A 19,934-nucleotide genomic window follows, 5' to 3' on the forward strand; every position below is an offset into this window, starting at 1 on the left:
TAACCGGCTGGGTTACCTCAGACTTTCACTTAAACTCTCTGAGTCTCAGTTTCCTCATTTGATAGCTACTAAAATAATCAAATATTTAGAAATAAACTTAACCAAGGATATAAAGGACCTGTATTCAGAAAACTGGAAAACATTGCTAAAAGAAAGTGAAGAAGACTTAAATAAATGGAAGAACATTTCATGTTCATGGATTGGAAAACTATATATCATTAAGATGTCAGTTCTACCCAAACTGATTTACAGATTCAATGCAATCCCAATAAAAATCCCAACAGCCTTTTTTGCATAAGTGGAAAAACCAATTATCAAATTTGTTTGAAAGGGTAAGGGGCCCCAAATAGCCAAAAAGATCTTAAACAAAGAAGAAAAAGTTGGAGGACTCTCACTTCCTGACTTTAAAGCATATTACTTAGTTACAGTGGTCAAAACACCATGGTACTGGCATAAAGACAGACACATCGACCAATAGAACTGAATGGAGAACTCAGAAATAGACCCTCATATCTACAGTAAATTTCCTCATTTGTTAAATGGAAATAGTTTCTGATCTACAGTAGTTGGGAAGGGGTGGGGATTGCGCCTTGAGGGCAATACTAGTTTTTCATTCTTTGTGTCCTCAACACTTAGCATTATGCCTGGCTCAATAAATCTTTGTTGAATGATTGTAAAATATACATAAAGTCCTTTGAAAATACAGAGTAAAAAACTGTACTCTGCTGTAATTATAGGTATGTCAGAGTTATATAAGCCTTTGGAAAAGGACTAGAAAGGATTGCTCAAAATGTGGTTTGATTTGTTAGGTGATAGGATTATGGATATTTTATCCTTTTATTTTGATTTTAGTAGAAGCAGTAAATGCGAATGTTCTTTGAAAAGTTAAATGGTCTTTTATAAGTTTTAGTGAGATATAATTCACATATCATAAAATTCACCCACTTAAAGTGTGTAATTCTGTGGTTTTTAGTATATTCACAGAATTGTGCAATCATCATGACAAAGTTTGGAATATTTTCATCACTCCAGAAAGAAACCCCTTATCCATTAGCAGTCACTCCTTATTCCCTCCTCCTCTCAGCCTCTAACACCACTAATCTACTTTCTGTTTCAATGGATTTGCCTGATACAGACATTTAATGTAAATGGAATCATCCAACATGTGACCATTTGAGTCTGGCTTTTTTCACTTAGCATGACATTTGCAAGGTTCATGCACTTTGTAGCATGTATCAGAACTTCATTTCTTTTTAGGACTGAATAATATTCTGTTGAATATTACCCATTCAGTTGATGGTCTTTTCGGCTATTATGAATAATTCTGCTATGAACACTTGTGTACAAGTTTTTGTGTGGAATATATCCTGCCATAACCCATTGAATGTACTAGGGGAGAGTGTGAACTACAGGGTAAACTATTATTCATGTGGTGCAGCAGTGCTACAGAATTTGTTCCCTGAGTGCAATGAGTGTGCCACAATGATGGGGGAGGTTATTGGTGTGGGAGGAGTGGTGGGGGGTTGGGGGGTATATGGGAACCTCTTATATTTTTTGTGATGTATATATCTTTAAAAAAATACAATTTACAAAAATGATGGGGGTGAGGGGTGGGGAGTGGGTTATACCGGGAACCTCTTATTTTTTTTTTTTTTTTTAAAGATTTATTTATTTATTTAATTTCCCCCCCTCCCCTGGTTGTCTGTTCTTGGTGTCTATTTGCTGCGTCTAGTTTCTTTGTCCGCTTCTGTTGTCGTCAGCGGTACGGGAAGTGTGGGCGGCGCCATTCCTGGGCAGGCTGCACTTTCTTTTCACGCTGGGCGGCTTTCCTCACGGGCGCACTCCTTGCGCGTGGGGCTCCCCCACGCGGGGGACACCCTTGCGTGGCACGGCACTCCTTGCACGCATCAGCACTGCGCATGGCCAGCTCCACACGGGTCAAGGAGGCCCGGGGTTTGAACCGCGGACCTCCCATATGGTAGACGGACGCCCTAACCACTGGGCCAATGTCCGTTTCCCTCTTATGTTTTTTAATGTAACATTCTTTGTGATCTATTAACATTAATTTTTAAAAGTGTAAAAAAATAAAATAAAATAAATAAAAATGTAAGAATAAAAAAAAGTTTTTGTGTGGACATGTTTTAGTTCTTTGGGGTATTATGTCTAGGAGTAGAATTGCTGGGTCATATGGTAACTCTACGTTTAAATTTTTGAGGAACTGTCAAATTATTTTCCAAAGTGACTACACCATTTTAACATTTCTACCAGCAATGTCTGAAGGTTCCAATTTCTCTCTATCCTCAATACTTGTATTTGTCTGACTTTTTAATTATTGCCATCTTAGTGGGTCCCAAGTGGTATCTCCCTGGTTTTGATTTGCTTTTCCCTGCTCGCTAATGACGCTGAACATCTTTTCATGTGTTTATTGGCCATGTAAGATGCCTGCCCACTTTACTTCCATAGTGCACAAAAATTACCAAAACATAAAAACTAATGCTTGGGAAATTGTTTCTAACCAAGTTATTGTATCGGCCAAACTGTGTGACCAATCATGGCCTAAAGGCAGAGGGCTGAAAGTCTAAATGGAAGTCCCTGATCTCTAGGTAGCCTATCTTAAATCCCCACTATTTTTTTTGGTAAATTGCCTTTTTTAAAAAAAGTAATTTTATTGAGATATATTCACATACCATACAATCTATCTAAAATGAACATTCAGTGGCCTTTGTTATAATCAGAGTTGTGCATTCATCACTGCAATTAATTTTAGAGCATTTTCATTACTCCAAAAAGAAAACCACTTTCTCCTTAGCAGTCACTTCTCAATCTCTCTATCCTTCCCCTGCCATTCTTTATTCAATCACCAAGAAGATGACCGAGAAAGGGTAGGATCTCCTCAGAGCCTACTTCTGCTATAACTTTTTCTCAGTCTAAGTCCTCTCTTTTTGAATAGTGCCCAACCATTTCAAAGGTAGAAAAAGAGCTGTCTCACTGCACCTCTTCTCCACCCTGGATCCCCCCTTGCCCACCTACCGGGATGGCAGCCCGGGGGTCCAGTCCATTCTCCACCACTGAGAGCATTTCCACTCTCACAGCAGCTCTCGCAGATATTCACATGACACCTACAAGACAGATGAGGCCAGATGAGCAAGCTCCCTACTTAACTTGAGCCAGAGTCCCACCCAAAAGGCAGCAGAAGGTCGGCTGATTTACCAAAACTGCAACTTAACGACCTTTTGGATACTAAAGTAAAACCTGGAGAGTGGATTATAAAGAAGGACAAAGTCAGAGAGCTCAGACCTCAGGAGGCAAGAAGTCCTATGATCCATGGGTGGATGTGCCCCAAGGAGTGGGCGGTAAAGGCCCTTTACTCTACATCAAGTGCTGGCATAAAAAGCCAGAACCCTGTGGGAATAGGGAATGGGAGGGAAATGAAAGGCCTATTTAGAGGAGCTGAGGGTGCAGGGGAGATGCTGCAGCTAACTATCCACAGGCACCAGGGAGCAGGGGCTCAGAATTCACATTTCAGGCCCTGGTTCTGCAACAGGCCCTGTGACTCTTGCCCCAGTCCTGTGTGTCTACAGTCAAATGACTCTTGCAACTGAAATAGCTTCCAAAGGGGAGGACTCTGCTCTTACATTTCTGCTTCCCCTTCAGGTTACGAGGGTTTGCCTTGCATAGCACAGGAAGATGCATCTAAACAGGAGCAACAAAGGTTCTAACCTCCACTTTGCCACTAACCGGGTGGGTGTGCTGGGGCAGGGTATCAGACTGCCGGACAGAGACTGTGAATGTGTGCAAAGCTACTCACACAGGGCACTCAATAAACGAGCCTATGATCCTAGTGGATGTGGCCACCCACATACCAAATATACAAGCGCTACACAGTTAAATCTTTTCTTTTTTTCTCTACTGTTGAAGCCCTCACTTTCTCTTGCAGGTGCAAGTACTATCCTGAAAAGGAGGTAAAGTCAGGGCCCACTGTAGGACTATGGGGGAACCAGATCCCAGGTTCAAGATAAAGCCAGCTCTACCAGAGCAGCCTCATGACAGCTGGCTTCCTTGCCAGGGAAGGGCTGGTTGGTAGAATCTCCACCTGAGTCTGAGGGGGTACTAGCTGGCCTGGTCCCACCCTAGCAACTTGAACATTCACATTTAAACAAGCTCCAGTGAACACACTGCTGAGCATCAAGGAAACACCAAAAAAAGGTTATTTGCAGCCCCTGATCTAAAAAATTCATGGCCCTATAGAAGTTAATAAAACCAAAGAATGATGAATAAATTGTTTCCTTTACATATTTTGCCTCACTTAGTCATTAACCACATTAGGAGTGATAAGGAAATGGAAGCTGAGAGAGATCAAGGAACTTCCCAAGATCCCACAGCTGATAAATGGCCTGCCTCTACCCCCACCCCCAGGAGATGCCAACTCCAGCTCAAGGGAGAAGGTGCAATCATCTCAGTGAATGGGGAAAGCTTTCTGGAAGAGCGAAGTATAAGCCAGGTTCAGGTGGGCAGGGAGGAGAGCTCCTCAGCTGGGAGTCCAGGTGCAGGGGAACATCAAGGCTGGTCTGGCAGGAAAGCTTTGTAAGAAAGCAGGAGGCTATGAGGTCTGTAAGGGACAGAAGCAGGGTGGCCCTAGAACTGGATGATGCTCTGATTCAACCCCTGGCCTATGGGATGGGTAGATGGTAAACAGGACCCTGTGTCAGGACCTCCCTAAGTGAGACAGAGGGAGGCAGGATCTGCAGAGGAATGCCGCTGCAGGCCAGCTCTGGCAGGACATGACAGACCTCTAGGAAGAGCATTTGCCTTGGACGCAGCCCCTGCCTGACTGCTTCACCGGTCACCATAGTCTTTGTTCCCACCTACCTGGGGATCAGCTCACACCTGGACCTAGAGGGCAAAAAAAGGAATGTGCGCGTCAGTTAAACAAATGGCACAGACCTATCCCAGAGTCACCCCTGCCAATGTGTCTGACCCTGGAGCTTAGGTTCCTTTAAGCTGCCCAAGTGCAGTCAGGGAAACTGCCCTATAGGCAAAGCGCAGGTTCTCCGGTCACAAGACCCTGAGACTCAACACCCTCAGCAATTTCAGTGGCCTAAAGCCTCTCGCCCTCAGACCTGCCCTTCCAGATGGAGTCCTCAAGCTCCCTTAACTGCCCTGTCCTAGCCAGTCAGGCCAGGTCCCCAAGACATGGATCTCAAAAATCTGAACAACAGCCTGTCCCATTAAGGCCTCGTTAACTAATTAATTGAGAATAATGTGGTATTAATGGAGAGGGGGTGGTAGTAAGCAGGTGCTCTGGTCAAGACATCCTCTCCTAAACCAAAGTACACTGTAGATAAGAGAGGTCAGAGGAGGGCCAGACAAGTAACCGACTCCTAAAACAAAGTGTCAGAAAAGCCACATAATGACAACAGCTCAGAGGAATCTAGAAGAAAGCAGTTACTTGACAATTTGCAAAAGAGGACCAAGACCTTGGGATTCAGGTTCCAATTTAGGGCATCCTTTTGTTTGTAAGAAGCCAAGGTACTCTGCCTAGTCATATCTGTTCCACAATGCCTTAGGGAGGCAGAAACCAACTCAGAGGCAGGAATCCGACAATCTAGACACAAGAAATCACTGGTGGAATGAGATGCAGCTATGGGCCTTGACTGCTGGTCAGCATGCCATCATCCACCTAAGCCACCCAGGACCCAAATCAAACAGATTATGTGACAGGGTTCAATTTCTGTCCTCAAAACTGTCTTTGGGCGGCAGACTTGGCCCAGTGGTTAGGGCGTCCGTCTACCACATGGGAGGTCCGCGGTTCAAACCCGGGCCTCCTTGACCCGTGTGGAGCTGGCCCACACACAGTGCTGATGCATGCAAGGAGTGCTCTGCCACGCAGGGGTGTCCTCCACGTAGGGGAGCCCCGCGCTCAAGGAGTGCGCCCCATAAGGAGAGCCGCCCAGCGTGAAAGAAAGTGCAGCCTGCCCAGAAGTTGCGCCACACACACGGAGAGCTGACACAAGATGACGCAGCAAAAAGAAACACAGATTCCTGTGCCGCTGACAACAGCAGAAGTGGACAAAGACGACGCAGCAAATAGACACAGAGAACAGACAACCGGGGTGGGGGGGTGGGGGGGGAGACAAATAAATAAATAAATAAATCTTTAAAAAAAAAAACCTCTCTTTGTTGACAAGAACCAAACCAAAGAGGGGTGTGGCTTCAAAGAGACCTATGCTGAAGTGAGTTAAGGGGAGAAATTAGGCAACACTACCAAACAACTCTCAAAAAGTCTACCAGGGAAAGGTGACTTCTGCCCTTTAGAAAAACTCCAAATCATGTGATACAGAGGCTAAATCTACCTCTACCCCTAAGTATTGATTCACCCTGGAAAGCTCTGTACCATTCAGATATACACAAGCTTTTCTAATCTCATACTTTGATCTCATTTAATTCTTACAACTGTAAAATGATTAGCTGAGAAAACTAAGGCTCATTAGAAGCAGGCCTCACATAAGGGACAGACTTCTCTGGTTTCCTCATTCCCAAGTTCTGTGCCGTTCCACCACGTCAAACAGTTTCAGGTCTTTGGCTCAAGGAGTTTCAGGCAAACTAATTACTTAAGAGAGTTTTAAGGATACTCAAAAGCTTCATTTTTATCTGCAAGCAAGTAAACCCTAAAACCAACTTGCCAATCAGATCTATAGCCCCAACCAGCTGAGCCCACGTCCTTTCCACTGGACCCAAGTTTCAGAGCTATCATTTCTTAATTGTTCCAATACATAGTTAGGAAGGAATTATCCTTGTTGTTTTTCTTCATTATACTGTCTTGCCTTCCATATATATTCAATTTTACTTCCTCTGAAACCAAGGAAGAAAAAAAAAGAGCAGAATGGCTTAGATGAAACTTCCATTAAAAGAAGAAATGGACAGTTGGCTTCAACGCTTTCAAATGAGTTTTCAAAACATTCAACCCGTCAGTAAACAGCAACTTCTTCTCTTGTCTTTAGGGACTCCTCAGCCATTCCCAACAGCCTTCCCTCTACTGGCTGAATCAAACTGTGTACCCGGCTGTTCAGAACAGCCTGATGTTTAAGCCATTGAGCTCCAGTACTAATGGATGAGTCATGCTTTTCAGCTGGAAAAGACTGACAGTTACCAGTATGGAAAAAAATGACAAAGTGATCTTCTGATTCAGAAAGGCAGGTGATCTTCCAGTCATGTGAGTGTTGAATGAGTAAACAGTACCTTTCTTCCACCTGAAGGAAGTTGGATTTCTGGACAAGTATCCTGTGAGAGGTGGGGAAGACTTAGTCTTTGGAGCAATTAAATACCACCTGGAGGGTTAGAAACTTCTAGAAGTTTGTGAGTCTCAGACCAAGGGCTAGTAGGCAAGGGCAGAAATGTGAAGTTGGTGAGCACTCAGTATCTTTCTTTCCTTTCTCCTTTCTTTCATCTAATAACACCCATCTCCCCAATATTCCTGTCCTATATCCCATAGGAGTCTATCTAGGACAAAATTCTGAATGAATACGAACTGAAACTTTGCCTGTCTCATTCGCCATTACATTTCCAGTGCCTAGAACAGTGCCTGCCATACAGTTGTGGTGGTGGTGGGGGAAACAACAACACACACAAACACAAGAACCACTTGCTGAATGAAATGATGAGCAAAATAAAAATAAGGCACAAGGCAAGTATTACTGTCTCCATTTCACAGACTGGAAAGTTAAGGTATACAACTTGTAAGTGGTGGGGTCATTATGGAGAGCTTTCCATTACACAAACTACTTACGAGGCTGAAAACCATTCAGGTATATTTCACTATAATGAAGGGCTAGTGAACGGAAACAGCATTCAGTGCTTAAAGGAATTAGAAAATAATGATGAAATGGCAAGCAAAGGCAACGTGTCCCCTTTGGGGCCCTTTTAAGTTGCTGTATAAGGACAGCCAACCCTTCTCAAGTTAGATGACCAGAACTCAGAGGGAATGTGCACCAAAAAGACCTAGGAGACTGACTGTAAATTCTGGGCTGGGGCCTGGGTGACTCAAGAAAGTCTCTTTGCCTCAGCTACTGAGATAATTCAACTCCCTGCATTCAGAGGTAACCCGAAACAGCCAAAATTCAATGAGACATCACTTGCAAAAGGAGGAAGTGATTCAATGGCCTCTTTCAGGCTCCCCAGGACCCACTCACCAATGCACCAATACCTTTCACAACATGAAACATCATCTCTGGCACCCATCCTGTACCCTTTGTTCAGTGTTGGGACTGAGCAGCAAACAGCCCTGGTATGGAGGAGCACTGGAAGAGGGTCCTTTGCAAGTGCCAGAACAATGCACATGGATATGGTTCTGTCATCATGACCAACCCCACACAGTGGAACTCCCTGAGGTTCTCCAGGGCCAAAACACCTGCCAAAATGACGTGATGGCTTCCACTGCCCCAGGCCAAGTGACTTGGGTGAATGACCACCTGTCATCTCCCAAGTATGTGCATGATGCCTCCATTCCAGCAGACAGGAAAAGTAATTTAATATGAATGCCAGAACACAATTCCTGGGGACAGGTACAGGGGATCAGACACCCAAGGAAAACCCCAACCCCCGAGAAAGGGAGGGAAGGAACACTATTTCTCAACACTTATTTACCAACTAAGGCGCTGCACACCCCCAATCAGGTCGTTCAGTAGCCAGCTTCCTGGCTCTGAGCAAGCACCTGGATTCAGATGCTGAGGAGCAACTGGTGGGGTTGGCAGGGGGCTCTGCACTAAAGGCTCAAGTTAAGCAAGGGCTGGGTCAAGAGAAGAATGAGTACGAAAAGTTGGGGTGTGACAGCAGAGGTGAAAGAACACAGAAACCTTACATTTGGGAAGAATGGGTGAAGGTTGGTAGGAACTGGGAAGTAAGCGGTGGGGGCAGTTAAGCCTAGACTTAGGGACAGGGTGTCCACAGGATGATAGGAAGTGGAAAGATGACTGGAGTTTCAAGATGCAGGAAATACATGGTGGGCTAGGAAGTCAGGGGCTGAGTTTGTGAGAAGATATATATATATGACCCAGGATAAGTTTGGGATCAGAGCTACCAAGAAGAAACGGATGAGCTCAACAAGGCACCTACTTTGGTGGAAGGTCTTAAATGAGAGTGGGCCCGAGGCGGGGTGTTTGGGATGAGCAGAACTCGGGGGAGGTGAGAGACTGGGATAAAAAGGCTTCCAAATCTAGGCGCTTGCTCAGAGCCAGGCAGTTAGCTACTACCTGAGGTAAGGGCTGGGGTGAGGTCAGGGGAGAAGATGGAAGAGACGACCCAGCGGTGGTCCTGCAGGTCGAAGGCTGGGGGCGGACTGCGGGGGAGTGGGCCGAAGGAGGGGCTGGGTGAAGTTGGGCCTGGGAAGGGGTGCGCGTTCTGAGGCCAGTCTCAAGGCAGCCAAGGGTGTGGGATCACAGAGAGGGCTGGATGCGCACCGCCCGTCTGCATCTCGGCCCCGCCGCCCCTCCGCTGCCCTCCTCGCCCCTGACCCCTGACTCACCAAGGGGGGCGGGCAGGGGGGCAGGGGCCACTCGCGGCGGCGGCAGCCCCTCAGCCTCTGGCCGGAAGCTGCGGCCTCTCGGCCACTGACAACAGGACGCAGCCCTGCGGCGCCTGACGCCATCACGCTGGCCTTGCGCTCCGGGCCCGCCCTCGGCACGCGGAGCCAATCGCGAGGTCGGGAGGAGCCGCGGGGCGGGGCAGCCGCGGGCCGGCCCCTCGAGCCGACAGTGGTCTCGGGTACTGGGAACCCAGCGGCAGAGCCTGGCGCCGAGAGGGGCGGGCTGCTGTGTGAGGCGCATCGTGTCCACACCGGTCTGCCTGGGACTAGATCCTGGCTTCTAGGTTCGCTACCTCGCTCGGCCCCAGCACCATCTGCTGAACTGTGGAGCGTGTCTTCGCCTCCCCGAGCCGAAGTTTGCCCCCTTGTACAACGAGAGCAAGAACGCCTGCTCTACTTTTGCCTCCCCCGAGGGCATCAGCGCAGCCCCGCAGGCAGAGCCCAGGCCCAATTGGGACCGCGTGCCTCGTAGATTGCAGGAAAACAAACATGTTTGACCACACCAGTACCAGGGGCACTCCGTGAGGTCCGCCAGAGCGCTCAACTGTAATCGGCCCCAAATCCACGCGCGCCATGTAAGCCCAAGGTCCACTTACTCTCGTCTAGCCGAGTAGTCGTTCTTGTGCTTATCTTGGTAAAATATGACATTTCTCATTCAGGGCATGGGGCATCAGCAGGCCCCGTGCTTGTGGGCAACTTACACGTCTAGCGGGGCCGAAGTATTGCGTGGGTCGGGACCGGGGAGGTACAGCCACAGGAAGGTCCCGAGGACATACAGGAGGTGGCTGGGGAACAGCTCAGTTCCTGGAAGCGCGCTCTGCTGACCTCAGCCCGGGCTTCTTGTGCTTCATCAGCCTCCCCCCGGGGGTTGATTATGAGGACCACGAACCATTTTTTTCTTAAATGTTGGAAAGAGAGTCTTCATTAAGGATGTGTTCTAGCAAAGAGCATAAAGCAAGAAAGAAGAGAAGGGAGTCAGGAAATAAAGGCCCCAACCCAGGAAGAAGTGAGGGGAAATCTCAGGAGGATAGCTGTGTGACAGGCCTGGGTGGCCCAGAAGTGGGGGAAAGGAGGGGCAAGGAACTGCTGTGGACCCTCAGGTTTCATTACCGTTCCTTTCATTTCATTTAGTACTCTTAACTTTTACACAAAAGGGCAAATACTGTATGATTGCGTTACTATGAATCAAATATGTTGTGTAACATGTTTTATGATTTTAAAAAAACGTGTATGTATCCAATACATTTAATTGAGAAGTGTATGTTTTTTAAAGACAACATAAGTAAGTGTTTTTATTCAACTGTGTTTTCTTTTTTTTTTCTTTTCAATTATTAAATGTACAACATAAAGGTAAAAAAATTTTAAACCATGTATATGATTAAAAAAATTTTTTTAATCCATTTTCAGAAGAGAGCTTGGGAAGAAATAGATGGAAAACCCAGTGTCTTACACCAGAACCCAGGAGAATACCAGCTATTACAGTGTAGAGAGGCTTGCATTCATACTGGTTTGATGATTTCCCTCAGATACCAGGTAGGGATATATCTGGGGTTCAAACAGGAAATGTTCTAGCTCAAGTACTCAAAAGAGCTATTAAAGGCAGGGAGCCCAGACTCGACTGGGAGGGCAAAACTTAGCCAGAATTATAATAACTGTAGCTAGTTTTTTGTGTTCTTACTACTGGCCAGTAGTAAGTAATCCTTGCATCCGTTGATACTATCCCCAATTTACAGATGAGGAACTGAGGCTCAGAGTTTTTGGACCTTGCCTGAGGTCATACATCCTGGGCTCTGAGCTTGGGGTAGGGACCACAAAGCATTGTGACTAACTTCTCTTCTCTGGACCTTGATATAATTCAAGTTAGAAATTTCTGCCTTCAATGGTATCCAAAGGGGCTTGTGAAAAATACTGACACATGTAGGGGTGCCCTGGGCTCCATACTGTTTTAGGGAAGGTCCACAGAACAGGTGGTATGGGTTAGAACTGGCTCCAAAGCCCACTTGCTCAGCCACCAGACTGTGCTGCCTTTCCAACCAGTATCAAAAAGACCTGAGAAATCCAATGAAAAAGAAAAGAACCAAAAAGAAAGAAAAAAAAAAATGACCTCGGTGGGAAGTGGATGTTGCTCAAGTAGTTGGGTACCCATCTACCATGTGGAAGGTCCTGGGTTCGGTCCCAGTGCCTCCTAAAGACAAACTAGAAGCCGCACCTGCCACAAGGAGCTAGATGCTGAGCCTGCAGCAATGAGCAGATACCTAAATGAGCAGATGCCACAAGCCAGCAGACACCACAGCCCATGAGGAGTGAATGAGGCTCAGGCCATTGGGCACTCACCTCCCGTGTAGGAGGTCCTGGGTTTGGTTCCCAATGCCCCCTGGAGTTGGCAAGCAAAAACTGAGCAGACAGATAAGAACCACTTGGGGAGGAGCGGGGGTATAAATTTAAAAACAAACAAACAAGAAAGACCTAGGTTAGAATTCTGCTTCTATAGCTCATTAGTTGGGTGGCTTTGGGTCCCCAAGAACCTTAACTTAAGCCTGTTTCCTTATCTGTACACTGGGGCTAATAACTGGTGTTTACTAAGGAATAGAAGGGGTACTCACAGCAGCCTACCTGGCAAACAGTAGGGTTTCCATCTTCCATAAATAAATTGAAGGACATCTCCTAGGCCTGGAGGACAAATTAGAAGATCGAAAACAGAAAGGAACTGTCAGGAGTTAGGGGATGCGAGAGATGTGGTGAAGTTCAAATTCTTGAACCCCACTCCTTAGGGCCTGGGTGGGACACAGAAATCTGCATTTAGGATTTATTCTCACGGGATTCTGATTCCTGGGTTTTCCCATTCTATTTTGAGTAACTCTGGACAGTGCTTTAAATCTAAACTGATGTGCCAGTGGGATATGTGGCGCCCTCTCAGCACTGGCCTCCAACTGGGCCTACATAGCCTCTTTTCCTGCTTGCCCGGTGTTTTCTGTATCTCCCCTTCCATTCTGGCCCCCTCTTCTTAATCTCTTTCATTCTATGACTTTTTAGCCTTCTCTCCATCTCTTGGTCTATTTACCCTCCCTGTCCATTCACCTGCAATGCCTTTTCCCCTACTCATCTGGGAAGGCTTGGTTCAAAGTTGTGTCCTCTAGGCTCTCTTGTTCTGGTCCCATAGCTGCCCTTCTCCCAGGATGCGTTGCTTTATTCAGCTTTCCAAAGTGGTATGTGGTCCCAGAAGGTGTAAAACAAGATGAGAAGAGGGTGACAAAGCTAGAAGACTCTGCAGAGAGGTGGGGAGGTAAAAGAAGATCAAGAGAGGAGGCTCCTAAAAAAGCAGACAAGAGATTTCTCCACAGATCCTACAGAGAGCAGATGCACAAAAATTCCATTGAATAACTAGAGGTAGTATGTGTTCTATTGGAGAAGGTGGTAGCTTAAAATTATTTTACGAATTCCAAAAAGAGAAACACCATGTTTGTAAACTATTCCTCTGGTGTGTGATACCTTTGAATGCATTAAATTCAGTTGAGGGGCCTTTGATTAGATGACTTGACAAGATTGTTTTAGGGCTTTTGCCTGGACTAGGTTAGTGAGGCATGACTCAGGTTGAGTTTCCGTCCCCTTTGCTGGGTCTGATATAAATGGAAACACAGAGAGACTCACTCAGACAGAGACAGAGGGAAAAGGCTCTGTCATTTTTGATCGTACTATTTGATAGAGAGGAGAGGCTCAAGTAGCTGAAGCCCAGGATAGAAATGAACCATTTGCCTAATATCTTGCAGCTGAAATCGGGAAGAAGAGGCCTGGTAAGAGACAAGCCCTACACCTGGTTGACTCATCTGAGCTCCAGGAGACAGTTACAGTCTAGAGGAGAAGGCAGAGACCATCAGAGAGAGCACCTGCCTCTTGCTTCAACACATGACAGCTAACTTGGGTGAGAAAGCACCTCTTATGATGCCTTGAGTTGGACTTTTCATGGCTTTGGAACTGTGAGCTTTTACCCCAAATAAATACCCTTTATAAAAGCCAAAATATCTGCAGACCATTAACCCGACCTGCCCCTCCCGCCATGGGGACCTCGTGTGCAGTGGGTGCTGACTGCAGCCTCCTCAGTGTATGAGGCCTGCTGCTTGTAGCGGTTGCCCTAAGGAACCTTGGAGACAGCCCTTGCCTATCGATGGTCCTGTCTGTGACCCCGTGCCATTCCCAATCTAGGCTCCATACGCATTTGTGAGGTGACTTTGGAAAGCCTGAGGGGGCGGGACCCGGGGCCACATCATTCAAGTCATCATGTCCATCCACACCAAGCATCAGAACAAAGAGCATGTGACTGAGGTGCTGTGCAGTGCCAAGTTCAAGTTCCCTGGCTGCCAGAAAATCCACAGCTCCAAGACGTGGGGCTTCACCAAGTTCAATGCTGACGAATTCGAAGACATGGTGGCTGAGAAGTGCCTCATCCTGGATGACTGTGGGGTGAAATGCATCCCCAGTCATGGCCCCTTGGACAGGTGGCAGGCCCTGCACTCGTGAGAGCTTTGCCAGCACTGCCCTCAACTGACATATGCCCTCCAATAAATGACTTCTTGGCCGCCTAAAAACAAAGAAAGCCAAAATATTTCTGGTTGCTTGCATCAGTAGCCCTTTGGCGAACTAAAACAGGGAGGGCGGGTCATGCTTGAGCCAAGCTACTAATGCTCTCAGCAGGCCCCCCCCTCCCCCCCCCCCCGTGAACAACAGCCTGGATTTTCTAGACTCAGTAGTGCCAGTAATGACCAGAAACTCCATCTCTTTGCCAGGTACCTGGATTTCCTCTGGACAAGTGTACTTGAACAAGTTACCTTAGCCCCACTCTGCCTCCCAGCCTTGGTGTCCTTGTGTATTAATTGGAGAAAATAAGATCTACTTCACAGGTAATTTATTAATTTATTTATGTAATATTTAAATGAAATAACATGCACTCAATACCCAGTAGCTATTAGTGACAGGACATTATTTGCTCTGCAAACAGTCTCTGATGCACACAAGCACTTGGGCACTCCCTGCAGTAACTGGCCCTCCAAGGAAGCTGACATCACAGGTTGGAAATCACTGGTCCATGAGTTGCCTTTCCAACAGAAAAACTTGTACTCTCCTGCCCCCTTTTGGTCTTCCTGCTTTAACTGGCTTGGATTTAGGATGCAGCCAAGCAGAATCTCCAACCCCTACCTACTACATGAATTCTCAGACTTGCTCAGGAGGTAGGGCTCTTGGAAGCTGTGGTCCATTTTACAGATCACTTATTTCCCTAGGAATAATCTTACCAGCAGGAATTATGGCTGCTGGTTGTTTTGCTTTTTTTTCCCATGCAAAATGAAATAAAAATCACCTGCACATATTTCTCAGGAAAAAATAAGCTGTCAACCTGTGCCTGAGAGCTGGTTGAGTTTTTCTTTTATTAATTCACTTTGTTGCCCATGAGCTAATAATAGCACAGAAATGGCAGTAGAAGCTCAAAAGCTTAAGCTGTGGGGGAAAAATAAAATGTGAAATCATAATATCTATTAATTTGCTTTGTTTTAGGCAAGTTATAAAGAGATATCCTGGGAACATTGCCCTAGTATACAATAACCCTATACGAGGATTTCTAATTTCTGATTCATTTTTTAAAATTTAGTTTTTTGAATACTTTATACAAACACATGGGATAAAATTCAAAAGGTACAAAAGTGTTTATGGTGTTGCATCCCCCCAATTCTTTTCCCTGAGGCCTTTACCATTACCAGTTTCTTGTGTGTCCTTCCAGAGGTATTCTGTACCAGAGTTGTCCAATAGGACTTTCTGTATTGATGGAAGTAGTCTATATCTGCACTGTCCAATATGGTAGCCATTAGCCACATATATTGAGCACTTGAAATATGGCTGGTGCAATTTAGGAGCTTGCTTTAAATTTTTTATTAATTTGTATTAATTTAAATAACCACATGTAATTTGTGACTACTGTATTGGACTGTGCAATTCTATTGGTATAACACATAGCACATGCCATACTGCATCTTGCTTTGTTCAAGTAACCATATTTATATATCTTGGAGATAAATTGTTCTGTTTTGCCTCCTTTAAAACAAAAACCTGCTGAGAGCAGACATGGCTAAAGCAGTTGAGCACCTGCCTCCCACACGGGAGGTCCAGGGTTTGGTTCCCCATGCCTCCTAAAGAAAACAAACAAACAACAAGCAAAAAAAAAAAAAGGAAGCAAGTGAGGGAGCCCGTGTGGCTCTGTGGTTTCGTGTCAGCCTCCCACATACAAGGCCCTGGGTTCAGTCCCTGGTCCAAGGACCTCAAAAACTTCTACAAAATATCCCCTTGCAATCCAGTAAGGCAGTCTCTTAACCAACCTGGAGAACCCAGAGCCATCACTTTTAACAACAAGCTTGCCAATCATCCACATCATAACCAAGATGCTTTGCACTAACTCTAGTCCCCCCCCCTCTATTTTTATCAGCTTGACTTTGAGTAGTCACTTTTGGGGAATGGGGGAAACTATTTATCATGAGTCACTGCCCTAAAATATACTCTCCACCCACATGCCCCTGTGCCTGGAATTCAGTGCTGACATTCTTTAGAGTTAATCATGACTCTCTGTATGTGGTTCTTTAAAGGGCTAAGTCTCCAAGGAAAGGCAGATATTTAGGTAGAACATCTGGGGCTGACTTTGCTTTTGCCCTGATGAGAGAGGCCAAGGGGCTTTGTGGAGCAGTGGGGGCCTGATGATGAGTCGCACTGTTGTTAAAATTTCCCTTGAGTTCAGTGGATCCATAACTAGGTCTGTACCTCCCTGTTAGGGCATTTCAGGTGATGGGACTCTTTCCAGTTCTAAATGGCCTCTAGAGAAAAAAATGTCACCAAAGTGTTTTGGTGTTTCACTCTGTATAAGCCCTTCCTTCTGGGGTCTCTTTGGTGTCAGACAGATCTGTGCACAGGTCCCAGCTCCAAATGGCACAGTCCTTTGCTTCTTAAGGGATGAAGATGTAGCACCCTTGGGAGGTCAGGCTATATTTTATAAGGAAGCATATGGGGAGAATGAAGGAATGGCCTACAATTCACTCAGTAATATTTCTTGGGCCTGGTACTAGGCATTGTGGGGAGTCGGGCTGTGTGGCGAGGAAGGAGATGTGATTCTTGACTCCTGCAGTCACCTCTCTGCTGACCTCCAGCCCTGAAGAAGGACCTCTGCTTCCCCCCCTCCCTGCCCTCCTCACCTTACTTCAGTAGTTCTCCAAATTTAGTGAGCATAAAAGGCTGTTTGAATGGGCCTCTGTCTGGAGATTCAGGTGAGGTGTGCATGTGGCTCAGAGGGGAGGTTTTGGGGGTGGGGGTGGTGGGGTTGAATGGGACCTCATATTTTTTTAATGTAATTTTTAAAAATAAATAAATAATTAAAAAAAAAAACAATAGAGGGGAGGTTTTTAGGAATCTGTAAATAAGAATTCCATTGATTTTTTTTTTTTTTTTAAGTCCTGGGACCCAGGGATTAAACCCGTGACCTTGTATGTGGGAAGCTAGTGCTCGATCACTGAGCCACATCGGCTTTCTTGAGTTGGTTTTCTCATTTGTTTTGTTTGTTGGTCCTTTCTGTTTTTGTTTTTTTCAGGAGGCACTGGGAACTGAACCCAGGACCTCCCCAATGGGAGGCGAGCGCTCAACTGCTTGAGCCGTATCCACTCCCTCCTAGTGAGGTTTGACATAGAGGTCCATAGACCATATTTGGAGAAATTGTGTTTTCCCAGTCACATTTTCTCTGGCAGTCCTTTGGAATGGAGGCTACTTTTTCACTGATGTTGCATTGCTTGCTGCCTGATTAGCCTCCTCCAGCGTGAACAACCCAGAGACAAAGCTAAGGGTCAACTCCAGGTGTTTCTCCAGCACCTCCGGGGATGAGCGCACATCATCAGCATCCCGTACCTCATCTGCTATCCAGCTAGAATGACTTTCTAGGCCTCTGGCTTAGCCAGGCCATCACCAGATTACTCCATGTAGGCCTCCCTCATTTGTAAAGGCTGGGCCGCCCATAAGCCTACCGAAAACAGAGGTCGGGCCCCAGGACACCTCCAAGTACAGGAGGCTTCATCACCATGCCTGTGTGCGGAATATGCCGGACAATGTTGGTTGGCTTTTGACACCACTTCCAACCCCTTTTCTGTAGGTGCTGGAAGTCTGGGAATCATTTCAGACTTCCTTGCCTGCAGGGTTCTGCCAATAAAATGTACTTGTGTGAGATTTAGAAAGTGGAAGGGAGGTAGAAGTCACCCATTCCTCTGTGGTGGCAGCAGACATGCAGGCTCTGGGGGCAGCTGGACTCCACATCCTGCAGAAAACAGCAACCTTGGGACCATGGGGCTTCAGTGACCACAGCAGTGGTCTCCTGATGCTTCCTGACTCCTGTGGCCTGGACAGCAACTGTGATAAAGTAACCATCCCTCCCCACTGCCAGCTTTCACCACTTCTAACCCCTCCAATGATAAGCACCTAATTCCCATATAAAATCCTCTTCTGCTTGAAATATCTGAAGTAGTTTCTATTTTCCTATCTGTGGCAGTTCTAAAATGTGTCCACAGGGGAGCAGATGTAGCTCAAGTGATTGAGCACCTGCTTCCCATTGTAGGAGATCCTGGGTTCAATCCCTGGTACCTCCTAAAAAGTAAAAAAATAGAAAATAAAGTGTGTCCACAAATTCTTTAAGTCTCCCTTCCTCAAAAGTTGGAGCCTAAGCCTCCTCCTTCGTGTAGGCTGGATTTATGCACTTACTTTTGGCTTCCTTTACATGGCAGAAGTGGTGCCATATGACATCTGAGGCCAGGCCATAAAGGAGAACTGCTGCCTGGTGCTCTCTCCCATTCGCTCAGGCTGGAGGAAGTCAGCCATCAGGCATGTGGAGATTCAAGTAGCCTGTAAAAAGGCTGATGTGGGGAGGAACTGAGGCCTCCTTCCCACAACGGGCACCAGTTTGCCAGCATGTGAGTGATGACCACCCTGGAAGCTAGCCTTCAGATGGCCAGAGTCCCAGATGTCATCTTCCCACCACCCCGCGTCCTCCGGTTGAGATCTTGAATGCAACCTCATGAGAGCCTTACAGCCCGAACTGCCCACGGAAATTGTGAGGAGTAAGTGTTTCTTCTGGGGGGTAATCTGTTACGCACCGCCGGATAACCAACACATTGTCTGATATAGGAGTTGAGTCAGACAGCTTGAGACCTTCTGAGCCAGTATGTTTTTTAATGATGCCCTTGTGACACGGGGACTTTGGCCCTGGACTCTAAATCTTCCCCTCTACTTCAGTACTTTCCATGCCAACACCTTACCATGCTGCATAGATTTTCCTGGGCATAAAATTCCTTTCCTCCTGTCATGTAAAGGGCACACAGAGCCACATGCATCACTAGCACCAAATGGTACAAATATAAAGGTGGTCTTTGCTTTTTTTTAGAGGGGAGGAACAACTTACAAGCAGAATAATAATGGTGCACTCTATTCTCCAAACACTCATTTTCCTACAGAGTGGGGGCTTAAGCCAGGCCTAGCTGGAGCATGGACACCATGGCTAGAGTTCCTGTAGAGAGGAGATAGAGATCTACCCCAGGGCATTACATGTTTGTAGGGGTTGTGAGGCAGAGAACATCTCTGCTGCTAGATATGGAAGCCCCGTGATTCAATGGCCTCGTTGGAAAGGCGGACTCAGGAGCTCAGTGGCTGGCATCTGCTTATTCTTCCACCGAGCTCGCTGGCACCTGCTGAGGTACCTCTCTGCTAAGCTACTAAAAGAGGAAAGGAAACCTGTCTCTAAGGTCACCTGGATTTGTCTCTCCTCCTAGATGACCAGCACTTCACTGACTCCTGTTCCCAGGTTATACTCGGACCTTGTCATCACCTGGAATCTATCATAAAAATCTGAAATCCAATCTTCTCTGAAAACAAGCTCTTGTTCTTCCAGTTCTTGTTCACATATATCCACTGAACACATTTTTTTCCGTTGTAAAAAGATTTTCTACATCCATTTGCTCTCAGTTGCTACTTAGTCTGGACTCCCAAATTGATCTCCTGGTGTCTCTACTTCTAGGCCTCTAAAACTCAAGCTTGGTCATGCCTCCCTTCTGCTTGAAACATCAGTAAGTAGTTCATCACTTGCTGGGTCAAGGTTCCTTAGGGATCTGGTTCCCTGCTCAGGTGTGCAGCTTCCCATACTGCCTCTCGCTCCTTGTGCTTCCTGCTCCAGGCCACACCAGCCTGTACACAGTTCAAGAACACCTCAAGGTCTCATGTCTCCCTGCCTTTTGACTCTTGTCTAGAATGTTTTTTCCTTTGTATGCCTATGAAATATCTGTTTTTCTTCCAG

At 46.3% G+C, this 19,934-nt stretch overlaps 1 protein-coding gene, 1 long non-coding RNA gene and 1 other non-coding gene across 13 annotated transcripts in view; 2 read left to right on the forward strand and 1 right to left on the reverse strand.

The window, feature by feature from the left end:
* LOC131274974 (leucine-rich repeat-containing protein 37B-like) overlaps positions 1-9,674 on the reverse strand; it is a 51,450-nt gene extending 41,776 nt beyond the window's left edge. For 5 of the 6 annotated variants that reach the window (XR_011646772.1, XR_009182309.2, XR_011646771.1 and 2 more), the window contains exons 1-2: positions 9,521-9,674; positions 3,031-3,119 (exon numbers count right to left, since the gene is read on the reverse strand). The gene's annotated coding sequence lies outside the window, so the exon portion shown is untranslated. Of the gene's footprint in view, positions 1-3,030; positions 3,120-4,869; positions 4,894-9,520 lie in introns of all 6 variants that reach the window. The other variant, XR_011646773.1, reaches the window with a different exon arrangement.
* Positions 1-19,934, forward strand: part of LOC131274976 (uncharacterized) — a 47,573-nt gene that overhangs the window by 13,728 nt on the left and 13,911 nt on the right. For 4 of the 6 annotated variants that reach the window (XR_011646774.1, XR_011646778.1, XR_009182310.2 and 1 more), the window contains 4 exons: positions 10,988-11,113; positions 13,348-13,499; positions 14,362-14,475; positions 18,373-18,705. This is a non-coding gene — a long non-coding RNA (uncharacterized lncRNA). Of the gene's footprint in view, positions 1-9,764; positions 10,156-10,987; positions 11,114-13,347; positions 13,500-14,361; positions 14,476-18,372; positions 18,706-19,934 lie in introns of those variants that run through there. The other 2 variants (XR_011646775.1, XR_011646776.1) reach the window with 2 other exon arrangements.
* Positions 13,601-13,731, forward strand: LOC111758727 (small nucleolar RNA SNORA70). Its single transcript, XR_002792902.1, has one exon. It is a non-coding gene; the product is annotated as a small nucleolar RNA SNORA70 (small nucleolar RNA).

The sequence above is a fragment of the Dasypus novemcinctus genome, chromosome 21 (assembly GCF_030445035.2).
Source record: "Dasypus novemcinctus isolate mDasNov1 chromosome 21, mDasNov1.1.hap2, whole genome shotgun sequence".
In the NCBI taxonomy this organism is placed as follows: domain Eukaryota; kingdom Metazoa; phylum Chordata; class Mammalia; order Cingulata; family Dasypodidae; genus Dasypus; species Dasypus novemcinctus.